This window comes from Elephas maximus, chromosome 5, assembly GCF_024166365.1.
Source record: "Elephas maximus indicus isolate mEleMax1 chromosome 5, mEleMax1 primary haplotype, whole genome shotgun sequence".
NCBI classification, from domain to species: domain Eukaryota; kingdom Metazoa; phylum Chordata; class Mammalia; order Proboscidea; family Elephantidae; genus Elephas; species Elephas maximus.
The window spans coordinates 161,341,266-161,354,662 of record NC_064823.1 but is presented as its reverse complement, the minus strand read 5'-3'; the positions used below and the strand labels follow the sequence as shown (position 1 = coordinate 161,354,662).

The following is a 13,397-nucleotide window of genomic DNA, read 5'->3' as shown; positions in this document are numbered from 1 at the left end:
AGAGGCAAAAGGCCACATAAAGGAACTCACTTCATCAGAGGGAGAGATCTGTCTTCGGAGCAAAGGGAAAGGATTTTATGCACATACCTTGGCTGTTCCTTAAGTCTTTTCTCACTTTGATTTTTAGTCTTTTCACAGATGGCCGTTCGAGACAATGGCCCTCGATCCTCAGCCTGCAGCCCTTCACTGCTCTTTGAAACCACCCTCCTGCGTGCCCAGAAGTCCAGCTAGCTCCTTGCTTCCCTGAGGAGCTTTTCCTGAGGTGTCTATGTGCAAAGCCCTCCCACTCTGAGGGCCAATCTGGCAATTTATTTCAAATCTGTTTCCCTTTTGGGAATAGCATGGGTAGGGGTGAGAAGGGCTTAAGAAGGTGGAAGGCTGGCCTTAGAGAAATCCACCAAGGGGCTGAATCTCAACAGGGAATCGAAGGGGGAAAGGGGCACTGCAAGTGAACTAGTGTGGGAATACAGACGTGCAGTGGTGCATGGAAAGGAAGGCCAGAGGTCTGGGAGGACCTGGGAGGTGGTCAGCGTCTACCACTACAAAGGGTCCATGCAGGTGATGGAAGCCATCATAATAATAATAAAACAAACAACAACAGCTGAAATCTACAAGCCATTTCCTATGTGCAAAGCCTTGTGCTCTTATCTTCACCACTTCACACATGAGGAAGCTACCTGCGATCAGGACTTAAGGAATCTGCCCAAATTCCAGGAGTTAGGTATCAAAGCCCGGACTGAAACGAAGGCAGTCTGACACCAGAACCCACAACACTCTTAAATAAATACTATCTTAGGGCCAGAATCAAATGTATTAATCCTAGAAACAATTTAGGACCTGGATGATTGAATGAGTAACTGCTTTGATAAGGGTCAGCACAAAATCAGTTTCTAGGAAGCGGAGATTAAAGATTTCCCCAACGTCCAACTTCCCCAAGCTGCTGTTGTCACTCCGTCATCTCTAACACCAACTACACGCCCTTCTCTCAGTACTCCCCCTCCCGACTTTGGGTTCTGTAATTCGCAGCAATGCCTCACAGAACTCACACGCCATCAGAGAGATGGCTCTTGTGGTTGCTGCGCTGCCAAGTCCCAAAGTCGTGGATGAGCATCAGGCCAGAAGCTTCTCCTGACTCACATGGTTGTGGGGCTGATGAACACAAATCAGCAAGCAGGTCAGACGACAGGCTGCTGGCTCACAAAGCTGCAGAAGCTGGCTAATCAGGTCCAATGACAGGCTGCTGACCCAAGTTCCAAGAGCCAGAAGTCAGATTATGACAAGCCACATGCAGAATCCAGAGCAAAAGAGAAAACCCTGTCAGTGGGTTCTTATATACACTGGATGCGGACCATGCCCTCAAGGAAACTCCCCTTACTTGAGCATGGCGGTACGAGGCTGTGACGTGAATAAGGGCGCTAACAGTGGTGCCTTGAGTCACAACCTCCAATAAAGTGGTGAGACTCAAGATACACCCCACCCTAATCCTGCCTTATTAAGGTAACAGGCAACTCACACCCAAACGGGACCATAACCCCAGGCACAGGGGCCAGGATTTACAACACATCACAAAATGGAGGATAATTACACCAGACTACAAAAATGGAGGATGACCACATCATTACATAATCGCCAAATTACATCATTACATAATTGCCGAACCACCGAAAATCACGGCCTAGCTGAGTTGATACATAACCTTAACCATCACTGGTTCCATACACCTTATCTGCATTAGCAGCAAGCTGTCCAATCCCCATGGCAGGCCACAAGCACCTTATTTACATACTCCCAGCTGATCACTGTGTGGGAATCACAAAGAGTACAGGCTAGAAGGGCCCTATCAAGTAACTCACTGCACTGCAATGTTTGCCAGGTTTGTCAAATTTAGTCTGTCCAGAAAGGAACTCTTGCCTCCCTCTCGCTCCAATATACCTGCCCTTGCCTCGTATTCTACCATCACACCAAGTGGCACCCCATCCTTTGATTTCTCAAAATCGCTGCAGCTGCTCAGCATGTTCTCAAAGCCATTCAGTGTGGCCTTGTGGTATTAAGTTCTACAAGAACAGGGGCTTTAACTGCTCTGCACATAGCAGTGGCACAACAGTCAAGAGTTTGGCTGCTAACCAAGAGGCTGATGGTTAAGTCCATCCAGATGCCCCTTGAAAGAAAACTATGGTACTCTACTTCTGAAAATTCAGTTATCGAAAACCCTGACGAGCACAGGTCTACTTTGACACACAAAGGGTCCCCATGAGTTGGAATCAACTTGATGGCAACTTATTTATTTTTTAAATACAGTGAATACCTTGTACCAGGTAGATATTCGGTGTGTATTTACTGAAAAAATAAATAACTCAGGTGAGCAGAGAGTAGAGGGTCCCTGCTGCCAAGAAAAAGATCTGGAGTAGCGCAGTGGCCCAGAAAACAGAGAGGAAGGCCGTATACCTGAAATCTATCCGGCAGACTTTGACAAAAAGATGAGACACAAACAATTCATGCAAAACTGGTCACTGTGCTAAGTGACACCATGAAACCAAACTAGGGAAGGAAGAAGAGAAGTGGGTGCCGAGGGCAGGTTATTTTCCTTTAGAAATGCTGGGTGTGGGGTATTCAGGTAGAAAGGTCCACAAGGCAGCTGGAAAACTCAGGCAAGAACTAGGGTGGAGGGAGAGATTTCAGAATTTGAGAAAATTTGGGAAGGCAAGTATAGAAAGACGAGCCTGCAAAAAAGAATAAAATATAAATTAGAAACAAAGCTAGGATCTGGAAATACGAGAGAAATCCAGAGTTTCAAGGAAGAAGCAGCAGTAACAGTCAGATGCAACGCACAGGTGGAGGAGAACAAAAATGAGGCCAGTGAGCCTGGTCTCTGATAACACGGTCACTGGAGATCAGAAGGGCCATTTCTGACAAGTGCAAGCAGCAGCAAAGGAGCCCAAGTTATACGTAAGGTCAAGACAGACTTGCTGGAGGAAATGACAATGAAGATGAAGCTTCAGTAATAGGAAAAGTTATTCAAGAAACCCCACGGATGGAGCTGGGCGAAGGGCGGCCCAGAAGGGGAGAAGAATGTCCTAGTCAAGTACTGTGAGCACGGTGTCTGTGCGTAAGAGAACTGAGGGCAGCAAGAGATGACAAGGGCCAGGACAGTAGCAGCTATCCTAAGGACGGACAATTGAGGGACTGAAGACAGAGACAACACAGAGATCTGTATTCACAAAGGTCCTTCTGGCACCTGTGTGCTGTGAGATGGATGGGAGACCGAACGAGACAGAACGCAGACAGGTCAGGAGAAGCCTGTTACAGTAGCCCAAGCAGAGAGAAGAAAAGAGCGTGGCTCTGAGGCAGTGGCAGAAGAGATGGAAGAGGCAGGAGGTGACTGCAGTAACTGATGGGAGGGGGCGGTTGACTGTTCAGCCCTTTTTGGGTTCTTAAAGATTTACTGGTCTACATTATCATTCTGTTATTGTTAAAGGTTTATTTTTTTTTTTTCATTATGGACACTTCAGAAGACAACTCCCTCCCTCCTCCTCCCCGCCTCACAACTCCGGTAGGAGTCAGAGAACATCAGTATATGATGGAAGAAACAGATTGTTACGCAGGCAGGAAACAGAAGTGGGTTAGCCTGATGCGTGATTCCATATTGTATCTCAGACCCATTCCCACAACACAACCAAAGAAAGGGAAAAGTCAGCAAAGAGGAAGGGGCAGGGCGTGCCACAAGCAACGCAGCAGCAGTTACTCTGCGAGTGCAAGGGTAAAGACGTTCTGATGAGAAGGGAAACCATTCCACCCAGCCCGACTTCACGGCAGGTACACGAAGACCTCAAAGCTTGCCAGGCCAGCGGAGTGTGACACAATTACCTGCTGAAAACCAGCCATCTAACCCCCTCTGCTCCGGTCCCAGGATCACCACGCAAAATTGTTGCCAACGTGGCTTCTTGTGCCTTTTCCGAGGGGAGATGACAGGCGGGTACAGCAAGTCACGTATTCTGTGTGGCAATTATAAGCTAGTTCTCAGCGTAAATTCATAAACAGCCATTCGGATATGTGGGCCTTAGTCTCCCCTGCATGTGGACAAGGCGGCCAGGGCAGCCTCTTTTTATGCTGGTATGGTGAAAGCTGAGAGAAGCCTAAAGCATTTCATCAGAGAACGCCAATGCAAACAGGCCTTGACCGCACACCAGGTGTTTAGCTTAAATCTCCCTCTTTTTAAACCATAATCTTTCTCACATGTTATTATTAATATTTCCACAGATGGGAGATTTCAAAACGAGGACAAGAGAACGCATGTCAAAGAGAGAGAACATTTAAGACTCGCTGTGTACTGCCAGGCTGCTTTTGTAAAGAATGTCATAAACACCCAGGGCCAATGGCGATGTCCATGGCGACCCACCCTCCTGGGCACTGTGCATTGTCATTAAAAATCACCAATAACTTTGATTTCAAAGCTTCCTAAATTGAACTGAGCGCCACTGTCACACGAATAACCACGCCTTTTGTTGTAGTGTGCCGTTGAATAGATTCCGACTCACAGATCCTACCGCACAGAGGAGAACTGCCCCATAGGGTTTCCCAGGCTGCAGTCTTCATTGGAGCAGATCGCCAGGTCTCTCCCCCTGAGGAGCAGCTGCTGAGCTGGAACAGCTGACTTTCCCGTTAGCCTGTCTTAGTTCTCACAGACAACGGAGCCCCCTGCTTGTCACACAAAGGAGTGGCAGTAAAGCTGCCCAGCAAACCATCCGACTCTGACACCATCACTCCTGGAGCCTTGTGCAAACACTTGACCCCTGTGACCCAGTCTCCTCATCTTTAATGTGGGAAAACTACCCGCTAGCCTGCAGCTGTTAGGATAACAGCAACACTGAATAAAACCGCCCAGTTTGGCTTCAAGCACCCTGCAGGCAAACCCATCAGCTGATTGATTCGAGAGCCATGTATGGGTGCTTACTTAAGGTCAGGCACTCTTTCTGGGGCTAGAACACTTGAGAAGCATATATTTGGAAAGACAACCAATAAATGAGGTAATAAATATGTATTACACCAGAAGGGCCAGAAGGTGTACTCTTGTTACCAGTGTGAGTACTAGTAGATAAAAACCAAAACCAAACCCAACCCACTGCCGTCGAGTCGATTCCGACTCACAGCGACCCTATATAAGAGCAAGGCAAAGCTTCAACCCCAAGTGGAGCTGGAACGAGAGCGGGCTAGGCTTCCTCATTTCTGCTACGGTTTAGGCACAAATGTTTCCGGCCTCTGAGCAAGGTTCCACTTATTTCCAGAAGACTTGGCAGTTATGTAGCTAATCGTGACCTCTTAGATTTAGGGAAGGCAAGGGCAGCCCTCTCCCAAAGTTCTTTATTCCTGAAGTGGTTTAGGAACCACGTCTCCCCTGGGGTTTTGCACGGACTAGATGAATAAGCAAGTGGTAAGGGCGGAAAGCAGGAGACTGGGTTGGAGAGGCAATGAGGTGTATCCAGATACTGTGTAACTAGCTCTTTCACACATCTGTCTTTGCCCCCGATGAAGCCACTATGGGCAACTGGTCCTCACTCCACCTCCCCGAGGCCTGAAGGAACTCCGGAGCCAGAGGCTTTCACACCTGCTCAGGGAGCTGCCACAGAATTGGCAGGGCACTTTTTTCTCCAGAGGGCCCCACTGAGGATCACTTTTTGCTTCTACTAGAGGAAAAAAAAACTAGCTGCTTGTGCACAGAGATGCTCTATTTTTGGATGGGACTCAGGCCATGAGAATTATGAACGAGCTTTTCCAAAATCTATGAAAAAATAAAAAGAAACTTCACCTAATAATACACTTCTCAGAGGCCTGCAGGAACACTGTAACTAGACAGGGTTTGGCCAGGTACCCAAAAATGTTCTACAGTGGGCACAGCCCCACAAACACCCTAGGGAAACTCTCCTGTAGCAGGAACCCTGAGCCTCCCCAAGCTCCACAGATCTCCAGGACACCACTCAGCACAGCCACAGCTGAACTTTGTGCCTCTTCTTCTCCAAGAATGCTAGGCTGATCCTTCTGTCAGGGAAACCTCTGGAGCCTGGGGGCGGGGGCACCCTAATTCTCTGAACAGCCACGTCTCATCAAGTAACTGACTTGGGGGATTTCCAGAACTGGGAGGGATACAGAAGACATCAATCCAATCTACTCACTTTGGCGGGTAGGAAACTGACTACCTGGTTTCTATAATTACTCCTTTGTAAAAAGGTTTCTCTGGGGCAGAATGGAAGCTCAATGGCTTCCCCATCTCCCTGACCCCTAACTTTTAATTTTATTTCAGCCAGGGTGGTCTACGGGCTGGTGATACAAGTCATCTCTACAGGGGCAAGAACAATGCAACGGAGGAAACCACGGAGATTGAAAGGCGGTGAACGGGGCCCTCAGAGCCATCAGTCACCTCCCACCCTTCCCCCTCATAGCCGGTCACTATGAAACACGAAGGAGCCAGGCATGCCAGTGTTAATGGTGCCAGAATGGAGTCTGCAGGACGCTGAGCTGCTTCTACTTAATCTAGACCACATCTTGAATGGGGTGGGGGTAGAAGGGTGTGGGGAGTCAACCTAGAAACACTAAATTGTCCATATCAGCCACTAAAAATAGCCTAAGGTGCAAGCCCTAGGGAAAAAAAAGCCGGAAGGTTACAGGTTCACTTGACCTATATCAACAGCCTACTGCCATTTCTAGAAGGGATTCTCTTATTACTTTAGGTCTTTGCGATTTAGAGGGCTTCTTCTTTAACATGAGGGAGGACTGGTGGCGCCATGGTTAAGTGCTCAGCTGCTAACTGAGAGGTTGGAGGTTCAAACTCACCAGGCGCTCCATGAGTGAAAGATGTCACGATCTGCTTCCTTAAAGATTACAGCCTTGGAAACACTATGTGGCAGTTCTACTCTGTCCTATAGGGTTGGTATTGGTCAGAATTGACTTCTAACAGCAGAGAGCAGCCAGGCAGTGCCTCACAGTGGTTAGTCCCTCATTCGCATACCAGCAGCAGGGGTATGGTGAGCTCAAATAGCACGGCTCCCAGGGCCCCTCACACAGCATTTCCTTCCTCCCTTAGGCAGTGCACTGTGGCTGGCTAGTGAACAGATGCATGCTGTCACCAGGGAGCTAGCCAAAACCAATTCTCTCAGGGAAATTCATCTTGGCAGTGGCACCTGACTACTGGGCCTGTGAGCTGGAGCAGCCCTACTCCAGGCCCTCTTCAACAGTCTACGTAGGCAATGAAATAAAAGAGAAAACCAAAGTCAGTGGTCCTTGCCCCCCAGGACAAACACAGCCACGAAGAACAGCAAGCACCTACTACACTAGGAATGGACAAAAGAAAGGCACAAGAACAGAAGGGAAAACATGAGTCTGTGTGATGGAGTCCAAAGGCTTCACAAGGTAGCTCAAAAAATCATCAGGCTCCAAAAGACCCAAGAATTTCGCAAACGCTCCTGAGTGATTACATCCAGTGGCTACAGAATCTGGTGTACACCCCTTCAGTTGAGTCCCTTATAACAGAGCCAGGCTTCCCTCTCAACTTTCTGGCCTCAGCTGCAGTTAGTCATGTTATAACGTGACACGTGCATTCTTAAAAACCACCGCGCTATGCAAAAACTCACAAGGCTTATGGGGAAAATGGATTACGGGCACAACACTTGAAAACTTTGTCCATGACACACACACAAAAGAGAAGAACCTAATGAAAATGGCAGTACTGTCCTACACGTACTAAGTGGTTAAGAACTACATACACACCACAATAAGGATGGCACTTCACCTGAAAAAGGCCTGAAGTTTGCCTGGGGAAGTGGAAGTGGGCCTTAGAAGGGCTGCAGCTTTTGAGTTATTGTAAAGCATGGAAAAGAAGCAGAAGATTGTAAACATCAGACCTGTGTTGGGCGTGGCTCATACCAGAAGTCTACCAGTGAGCTGGCAGATGTCTAAAGTGTATGTCTGGGTGGCTTGGTTCAGTTTTCTGTGTTCACTTACTGTTTTCCACAACAAAACTGTACACAAGCCAAGGCAAAACCCCCATGATGTTCATATTGTTCCCCAATGTGCCAATCCCATTTGGAACAAATTCATGTTTCCAAAAAAGCAGCAAAGGCAAGCTGCGTGCACTGTGCTCCAGGCATCCTGGCCGCCAGTCACCCACTGTGGGCTCTTTCACACTCTCACAGTTTGGTATTTTGGGCAACTCCTGCTCACCCTTCCAGACCTACCTCAAAGGTTACTTCCATTTTCCTCAGGACCCCAGGATCTGATTTCATCATTTCTTCTACTGCAGTCCCTCTTAACATGATAACCACCAGTTGCCATCAAGTCACTCCAACCCACGAAACCCCATGTGTGTCAGAACTGGGCTCCAAAGGGTTTTCAACAGCTGATTTTTACAAAAAATCAATTGCCAGGCTTTTCTTCCAGGTGCCTCTGGATGGACTCCAACCTCAACCTTTGGCTATTGTCTGAGTATTAGCCATCTGCATCGTCCAGGGACTCAATGATAAACATAATTCTAAAACTGAATACTTACTACGGTGTACACACCATAAACTGCTGGAGGAATGAACAAATCCATCCTGGAAGAAGTACAGCCAGAATGTTCCTTAGAAATGAGGCTGCCAAGACTATGTCTCACTTACTTTGGACATGTTATCAGGAAGGCCCAGTCCTTGGAGAAGAATATCAGAGACTGGAGAAGAACATGTTATCAGGACGGACCAGTCCCAGAAAAAGGACACGTTATCGAGAGGGACCAGTCTCTGGAGAAAAATTGGTAAAGTCAAGGGTCAAGAGAGGAAGACCCTCAATGAGATGGACTGACACAGTGTCTGCAATAATGGCCTCAAAAACACCCACTATTATAAGGATGGTACAGGACTGGGTAACACTTCATTCTGTTGTACATAAGACTGCTATGGGCCAAAACTGACTTGATGGCACCTAACAACAACATGTTTTTAAAAAAGTGTCCCCTCACACTATTTAGCACAAACATGCATGTTGAATAAACACAAATGTTTTTCTACTGAAATTAAATTAACTCATTAGATGACTGCTTCATTTTCTTGGAAGATACGGCAGTGTTTTTGAGAGAAAGGAAAAATGGAGCCTTAACACTGCAAGTCAAAAGATAGCCAAAGGGAGATTTCAGAGAGAACATTTTTACCCGAGGCGTTTTCACCTAGGAGGGAGTAGGAGGCCAGAACTAACTAACATGCAGACGGTGCTTAGAAAGGAAGCACCTTTCAGTAGGCCAGAGCGAGCAGCAGAGACTGGCAACAGTTAGGCTAGGTAAAAGGTAAGGTGCAGCCGCAGAGCACCTTCCTTGGTGAGGGCTGGAGGGTGCTCACTCAGGAACATAGCTGGATTCTTCAAGACTACAAAACAGTCACAAAATGGGAAGTTACCTGAGCGTATTTATGACCAGAACTCCCCATGGGTAAACGTTACTTAAAAAAGAAACATAAAATACGGATAATATTCCCTGCTTTTAAGTGTTTTTTTTTTTTTTCCTATTTGGAGCTGCTAGAGAAACTGGCCGTTTGCTTTCCCACCACAGAAAAAGGCGGATGGCACGACAAGGCCCGGGAGAGGCGTGGTCACTGGAGCCAGACAGGGGCCGAGATTCCAACGGGCAAACTGTGTGACCGTGGGCAAGTGACCCCGACCTTCCTGTGCCTCAGGACATGCAAAACGGAATAACCACGCCTACGTGGCAGGGTGACTCGTTAACAGATAAGCAGGCACTCGCTAAACAGTAGGTATCACTACATCACAAACCAAGAGAAACCCACAGGGACACAGGATTTATATTCTTAACAGCAGAAAAATTGTTATTGCAATTCCAAGCTAAAGAGATAACATTTAGCAGACAGGCTTCAATTTTGAATTTGCATATCAAATAAATCTATACAGCCAGCCAATTTACTTAGCTACCTGGAGGTAGAAGTTAACATAGCCTAACGGGTACACCAAAAAACATGTGGCTTAAAAAGAAGACTCCAGGAAAGCTTTATGGTCACACTTCCATTTGCAAAGCAACCTAATGATAGCAGCCATTTTGAAAAGTTCCCAAGTCCTTCCTACCCTCCATCCTGCCAGTTCTGACTTACGTACTTCCAAAGGCCATTCGAGATCCCTCTGCTCAAACCTCATGTTTTCTCAAACCTGAACCCTGACCTCAGGGTTAGGCAATATCTGTGCTCCAGGCCTTCCTCTTCAGACAGGAAACCTCAAAATGCCTTCCTCTACAATTCCGAGTACAGCTGAGAAACACAATACTTAGACGTGAATTATATCTCAACGGTAAAAACAGTCAACCCTGTAGTATTCTACAAGAGCCACCCTACCCTTCAGAGATTACTGATTTAAGGACAGTTAACTGTAGGTAAACCATTTCAATAAAGACGGACACTGCCAACACACGTAATGAATCTACAAATTCACTTTTATACTGCGTATAAGCCAATTACTTACTGAGCAGCACCCTCAACTCTTTTCCAGAAACCAATGGGGGTATGAACTACTGGACGTGGGCTCTGCTCACAGCCTTTAAGAGCCAGTGATGAACTGGAATGACTGGCCAGCTGACAAGCACAGGCACCAAGTTCCACAGATTCAAACACACCCATTTCACTCCATTCCCACAGTCACTATCCTGGCGCTAACTATCCCTAGGCCACTAGTCCTACCCACCTTTCTAATCCATCCTTCTCACAGCATAGTGCTTTTTCTAAAATGTGATTCTAACTGTGTCACTTCCTTGTGCTTAAAACTTAGTTCAGTGGTTTTCCACTGGCCTTACAATAAATTCCAAACTCCTCAAAGTGGAGACACACCAAACACCGCTGGTCATCTGGTCCCTGTTTATTTTTCCAGTCCTATCTCTTGCTGCATGTCTCTCAGAACCATTTCCAAGAACAGACCTCAGAAGACCTCAAAAATGTGCTAACTTAGGATACTAAAGCAGGTAGATACGGACAAATATATACATACAGAAAAACATGAGAGCAAATGCACACGCGCACACAGATGTATCTGTAGACACATACACGTACATTTACGCACGTTTGTGGTTGACGCATATACGTATCTGCATATATAACAAACCACACAGGGGCAGTTTTCAGAGGCTTTCTAGACATATCCAAACAACTTGCAGGATTGGTTTACTGAGTTAAAAGACTTGGGACCACAGTCTCAGAACACAATCAACTGACATAACGTAATTCACAAAGATCATGATCCACATCCTAGTTTGGTGAGTAGCATCTGAGATCTTAAAAGCTTAACATCTAAAATATAACTATTGGTCTCTACCTATATAGAGCAAAAGAAAATGAAGAAAATCAAAGTCTCAAAGATGAAACTACTCCACTGGACTAAAAGCCCATGCAAACCAGCACCTCTTCTAACGTGAGACCAGAACTAGAACTAGATGGTGCCTGACTACCAATACCGACTGTTCTGACCAGGAACACAACAGAAGGTCGTGGATTGAATGGGATAAAAACGTAGAAAGCACAAATTCCTGAAAAAAAAAAAAAAAGGCCAGACCTACTGGACTGATAGAGACCAGAGAAATCCCCCCAGACTACTGCTCTAAGATACCGTTAGAACTTGTCACTGAAGCTATTTCTGCAATTCACCTTTCAGACAAATAATAGATCAGCTTGTAAAATAAACAATATCACTCATGAGGACTGTACTCCCTTAAACAACTACGTGAGACCGAACGGTCAACATCTACCCAAAATCAAAGATGAGAAGGCAAGAAGGGGGAGTGAAGCTGGATCAGTGGAAACAGAACAAACTGAACACCAGTAATGAGAATGCTGACAGTAAAAACTGTAACCATTAAAAAACAAAAAATAATCAAACCCGTTGCCATCAAGTCGATTCGACGAAGGGGTAATTCATTGCGTAAACTTTCACCTAGAACACGTTAGTTAAAAAAAAAAATTCATAGGGGAAAATAATTAGAGAAAAAAATACATCTACAAAGGTCCCTTAGAGAGCTGACGATAATAACAAATGAAAAAGGTCTAGAAAACATTATATTAAAGATTTTTGCATCAGAGTTGGACGCTCAAATTCAGGCAATACGAAAGCCAGCAATATATTTCCATTTGAACGTTCCCATTTTTACCTCAAACTCAGATAAAAGTGAGCCAAACAAGTCTCCCCTCCTCTTCCAAACCAAACCACGAGAAGAAATGATTCTCCCTTCGATACCCTTTGATCGCTGGCGGCCCCAGCACTCCTGGTCGTTCACCTCAGAAGCTTAGTTCTGCAGTCAGGAACCTGGCTGTGCACCCTTGGGCGGACCGCCTGACCTTTGTGGGCCTCAGTCTCCCGGATCGCCCCGGCAGCCTAGGCGCAAGGCAAGCCTGCAGAGCCGAGACCGCTGGACTAGATCCCACAACTGGGGGCAGAAGCAGGAGGTGTGATCGCCAACGTCGAGGGGCAGCTGGAGGGTGAGACAAAACCCGATATCCGCAAAAACGGCTCCGACTCTTCCTTTCCTCTTCAAAGGACCCACAGGCGGAGGAGGAGAGCTGTCTACCGAGCACGGTGTCTGGGGTCAGTCTGCCGACACCTGTGTGCAGGGGCGCAGAGCGCTGCAGGGGCGGGGGGCAGGCAGGCCTGGCCGCAGCCACCAGCGGGGTCGGCAGGCGCTCCCGGTGCCGAGGGCCCACTGGGTGCCGGGGCTCGAGCGGGGCGCTCCCAGGGCCAGGCCCCCAGCGCTCCCCGAGCGGCCGCCCACACGTCTTCCGCCCCGTTCATGCCCAGACAAGGCTTTCCCACGGGGCCCACGAGCCCAGACCCGCGGTGGCGCGAGCGCACAAAGGAGGCGCCGTCGGTGGGGAACAAAAACCCCGCGCGAGGCCTCCCCAAGCGGCCGCACAGCCCCGAGCCCTGGCCTGTCCTGCCCACACTCCCCGAGTGACCTTGGACGCGTCCGGAGCCCTCAGTTTCCCCCCCAAGTTAGAGACTAAGCCCCGCGGCGCCGCCCGCCGGGGGCGCCCAGACGCAGACCCAGGCCTCCCCACTTCCGCTGACGCGCCGGGCTCGGTCCGTCCGTGCGGCCGGCAGAGCGGGCGTCCACGTGGGCCCGAGATCGCGGGGAAAGGCCCGGCGTCGGGGCCCTGAGCCGGTCAGCGCCGCGCCGAGGCTACTCTGAGCCGCGGGCGCTGAGGCCTCATCAAGCCGCGAGGCGGCGAGCCCCGAATCCTCCCGGACGCTGACTTGCCGCTCCCTCCCCACGCCGCAGGGCCTTACCTGGAGCGGGTTTAGTCCGGCCCTCCGCCGGCAGCGCGACCAGACGGAGAAACCCTTCCACAGCGTCCGCGGAGCACTCCTCCAGCCAGACGCCGCCGCCTACCAGCGGT

General features: G+C 48.3%; 1 protein-coding gene across 1 annotated transcript in view; it reads right to left on the bottom strand.

The window, feature by feature from the left end:
- The window catches only part of RNF4 (ring finger protein 4), a 40,424-nt gene extending 27,027 nt beyond the window's left edge, over positions 1 to 13,397 (bottom strand). The window contains exon 1 of the mRNA XM_049886614.1: positions 13,288 to 13,397. The gene's annotated coding sequence lies outside the window, so the exon portion shown is untranslated. The remainder of the gene's footprint in view (positions 1 to 13,287) is intronic.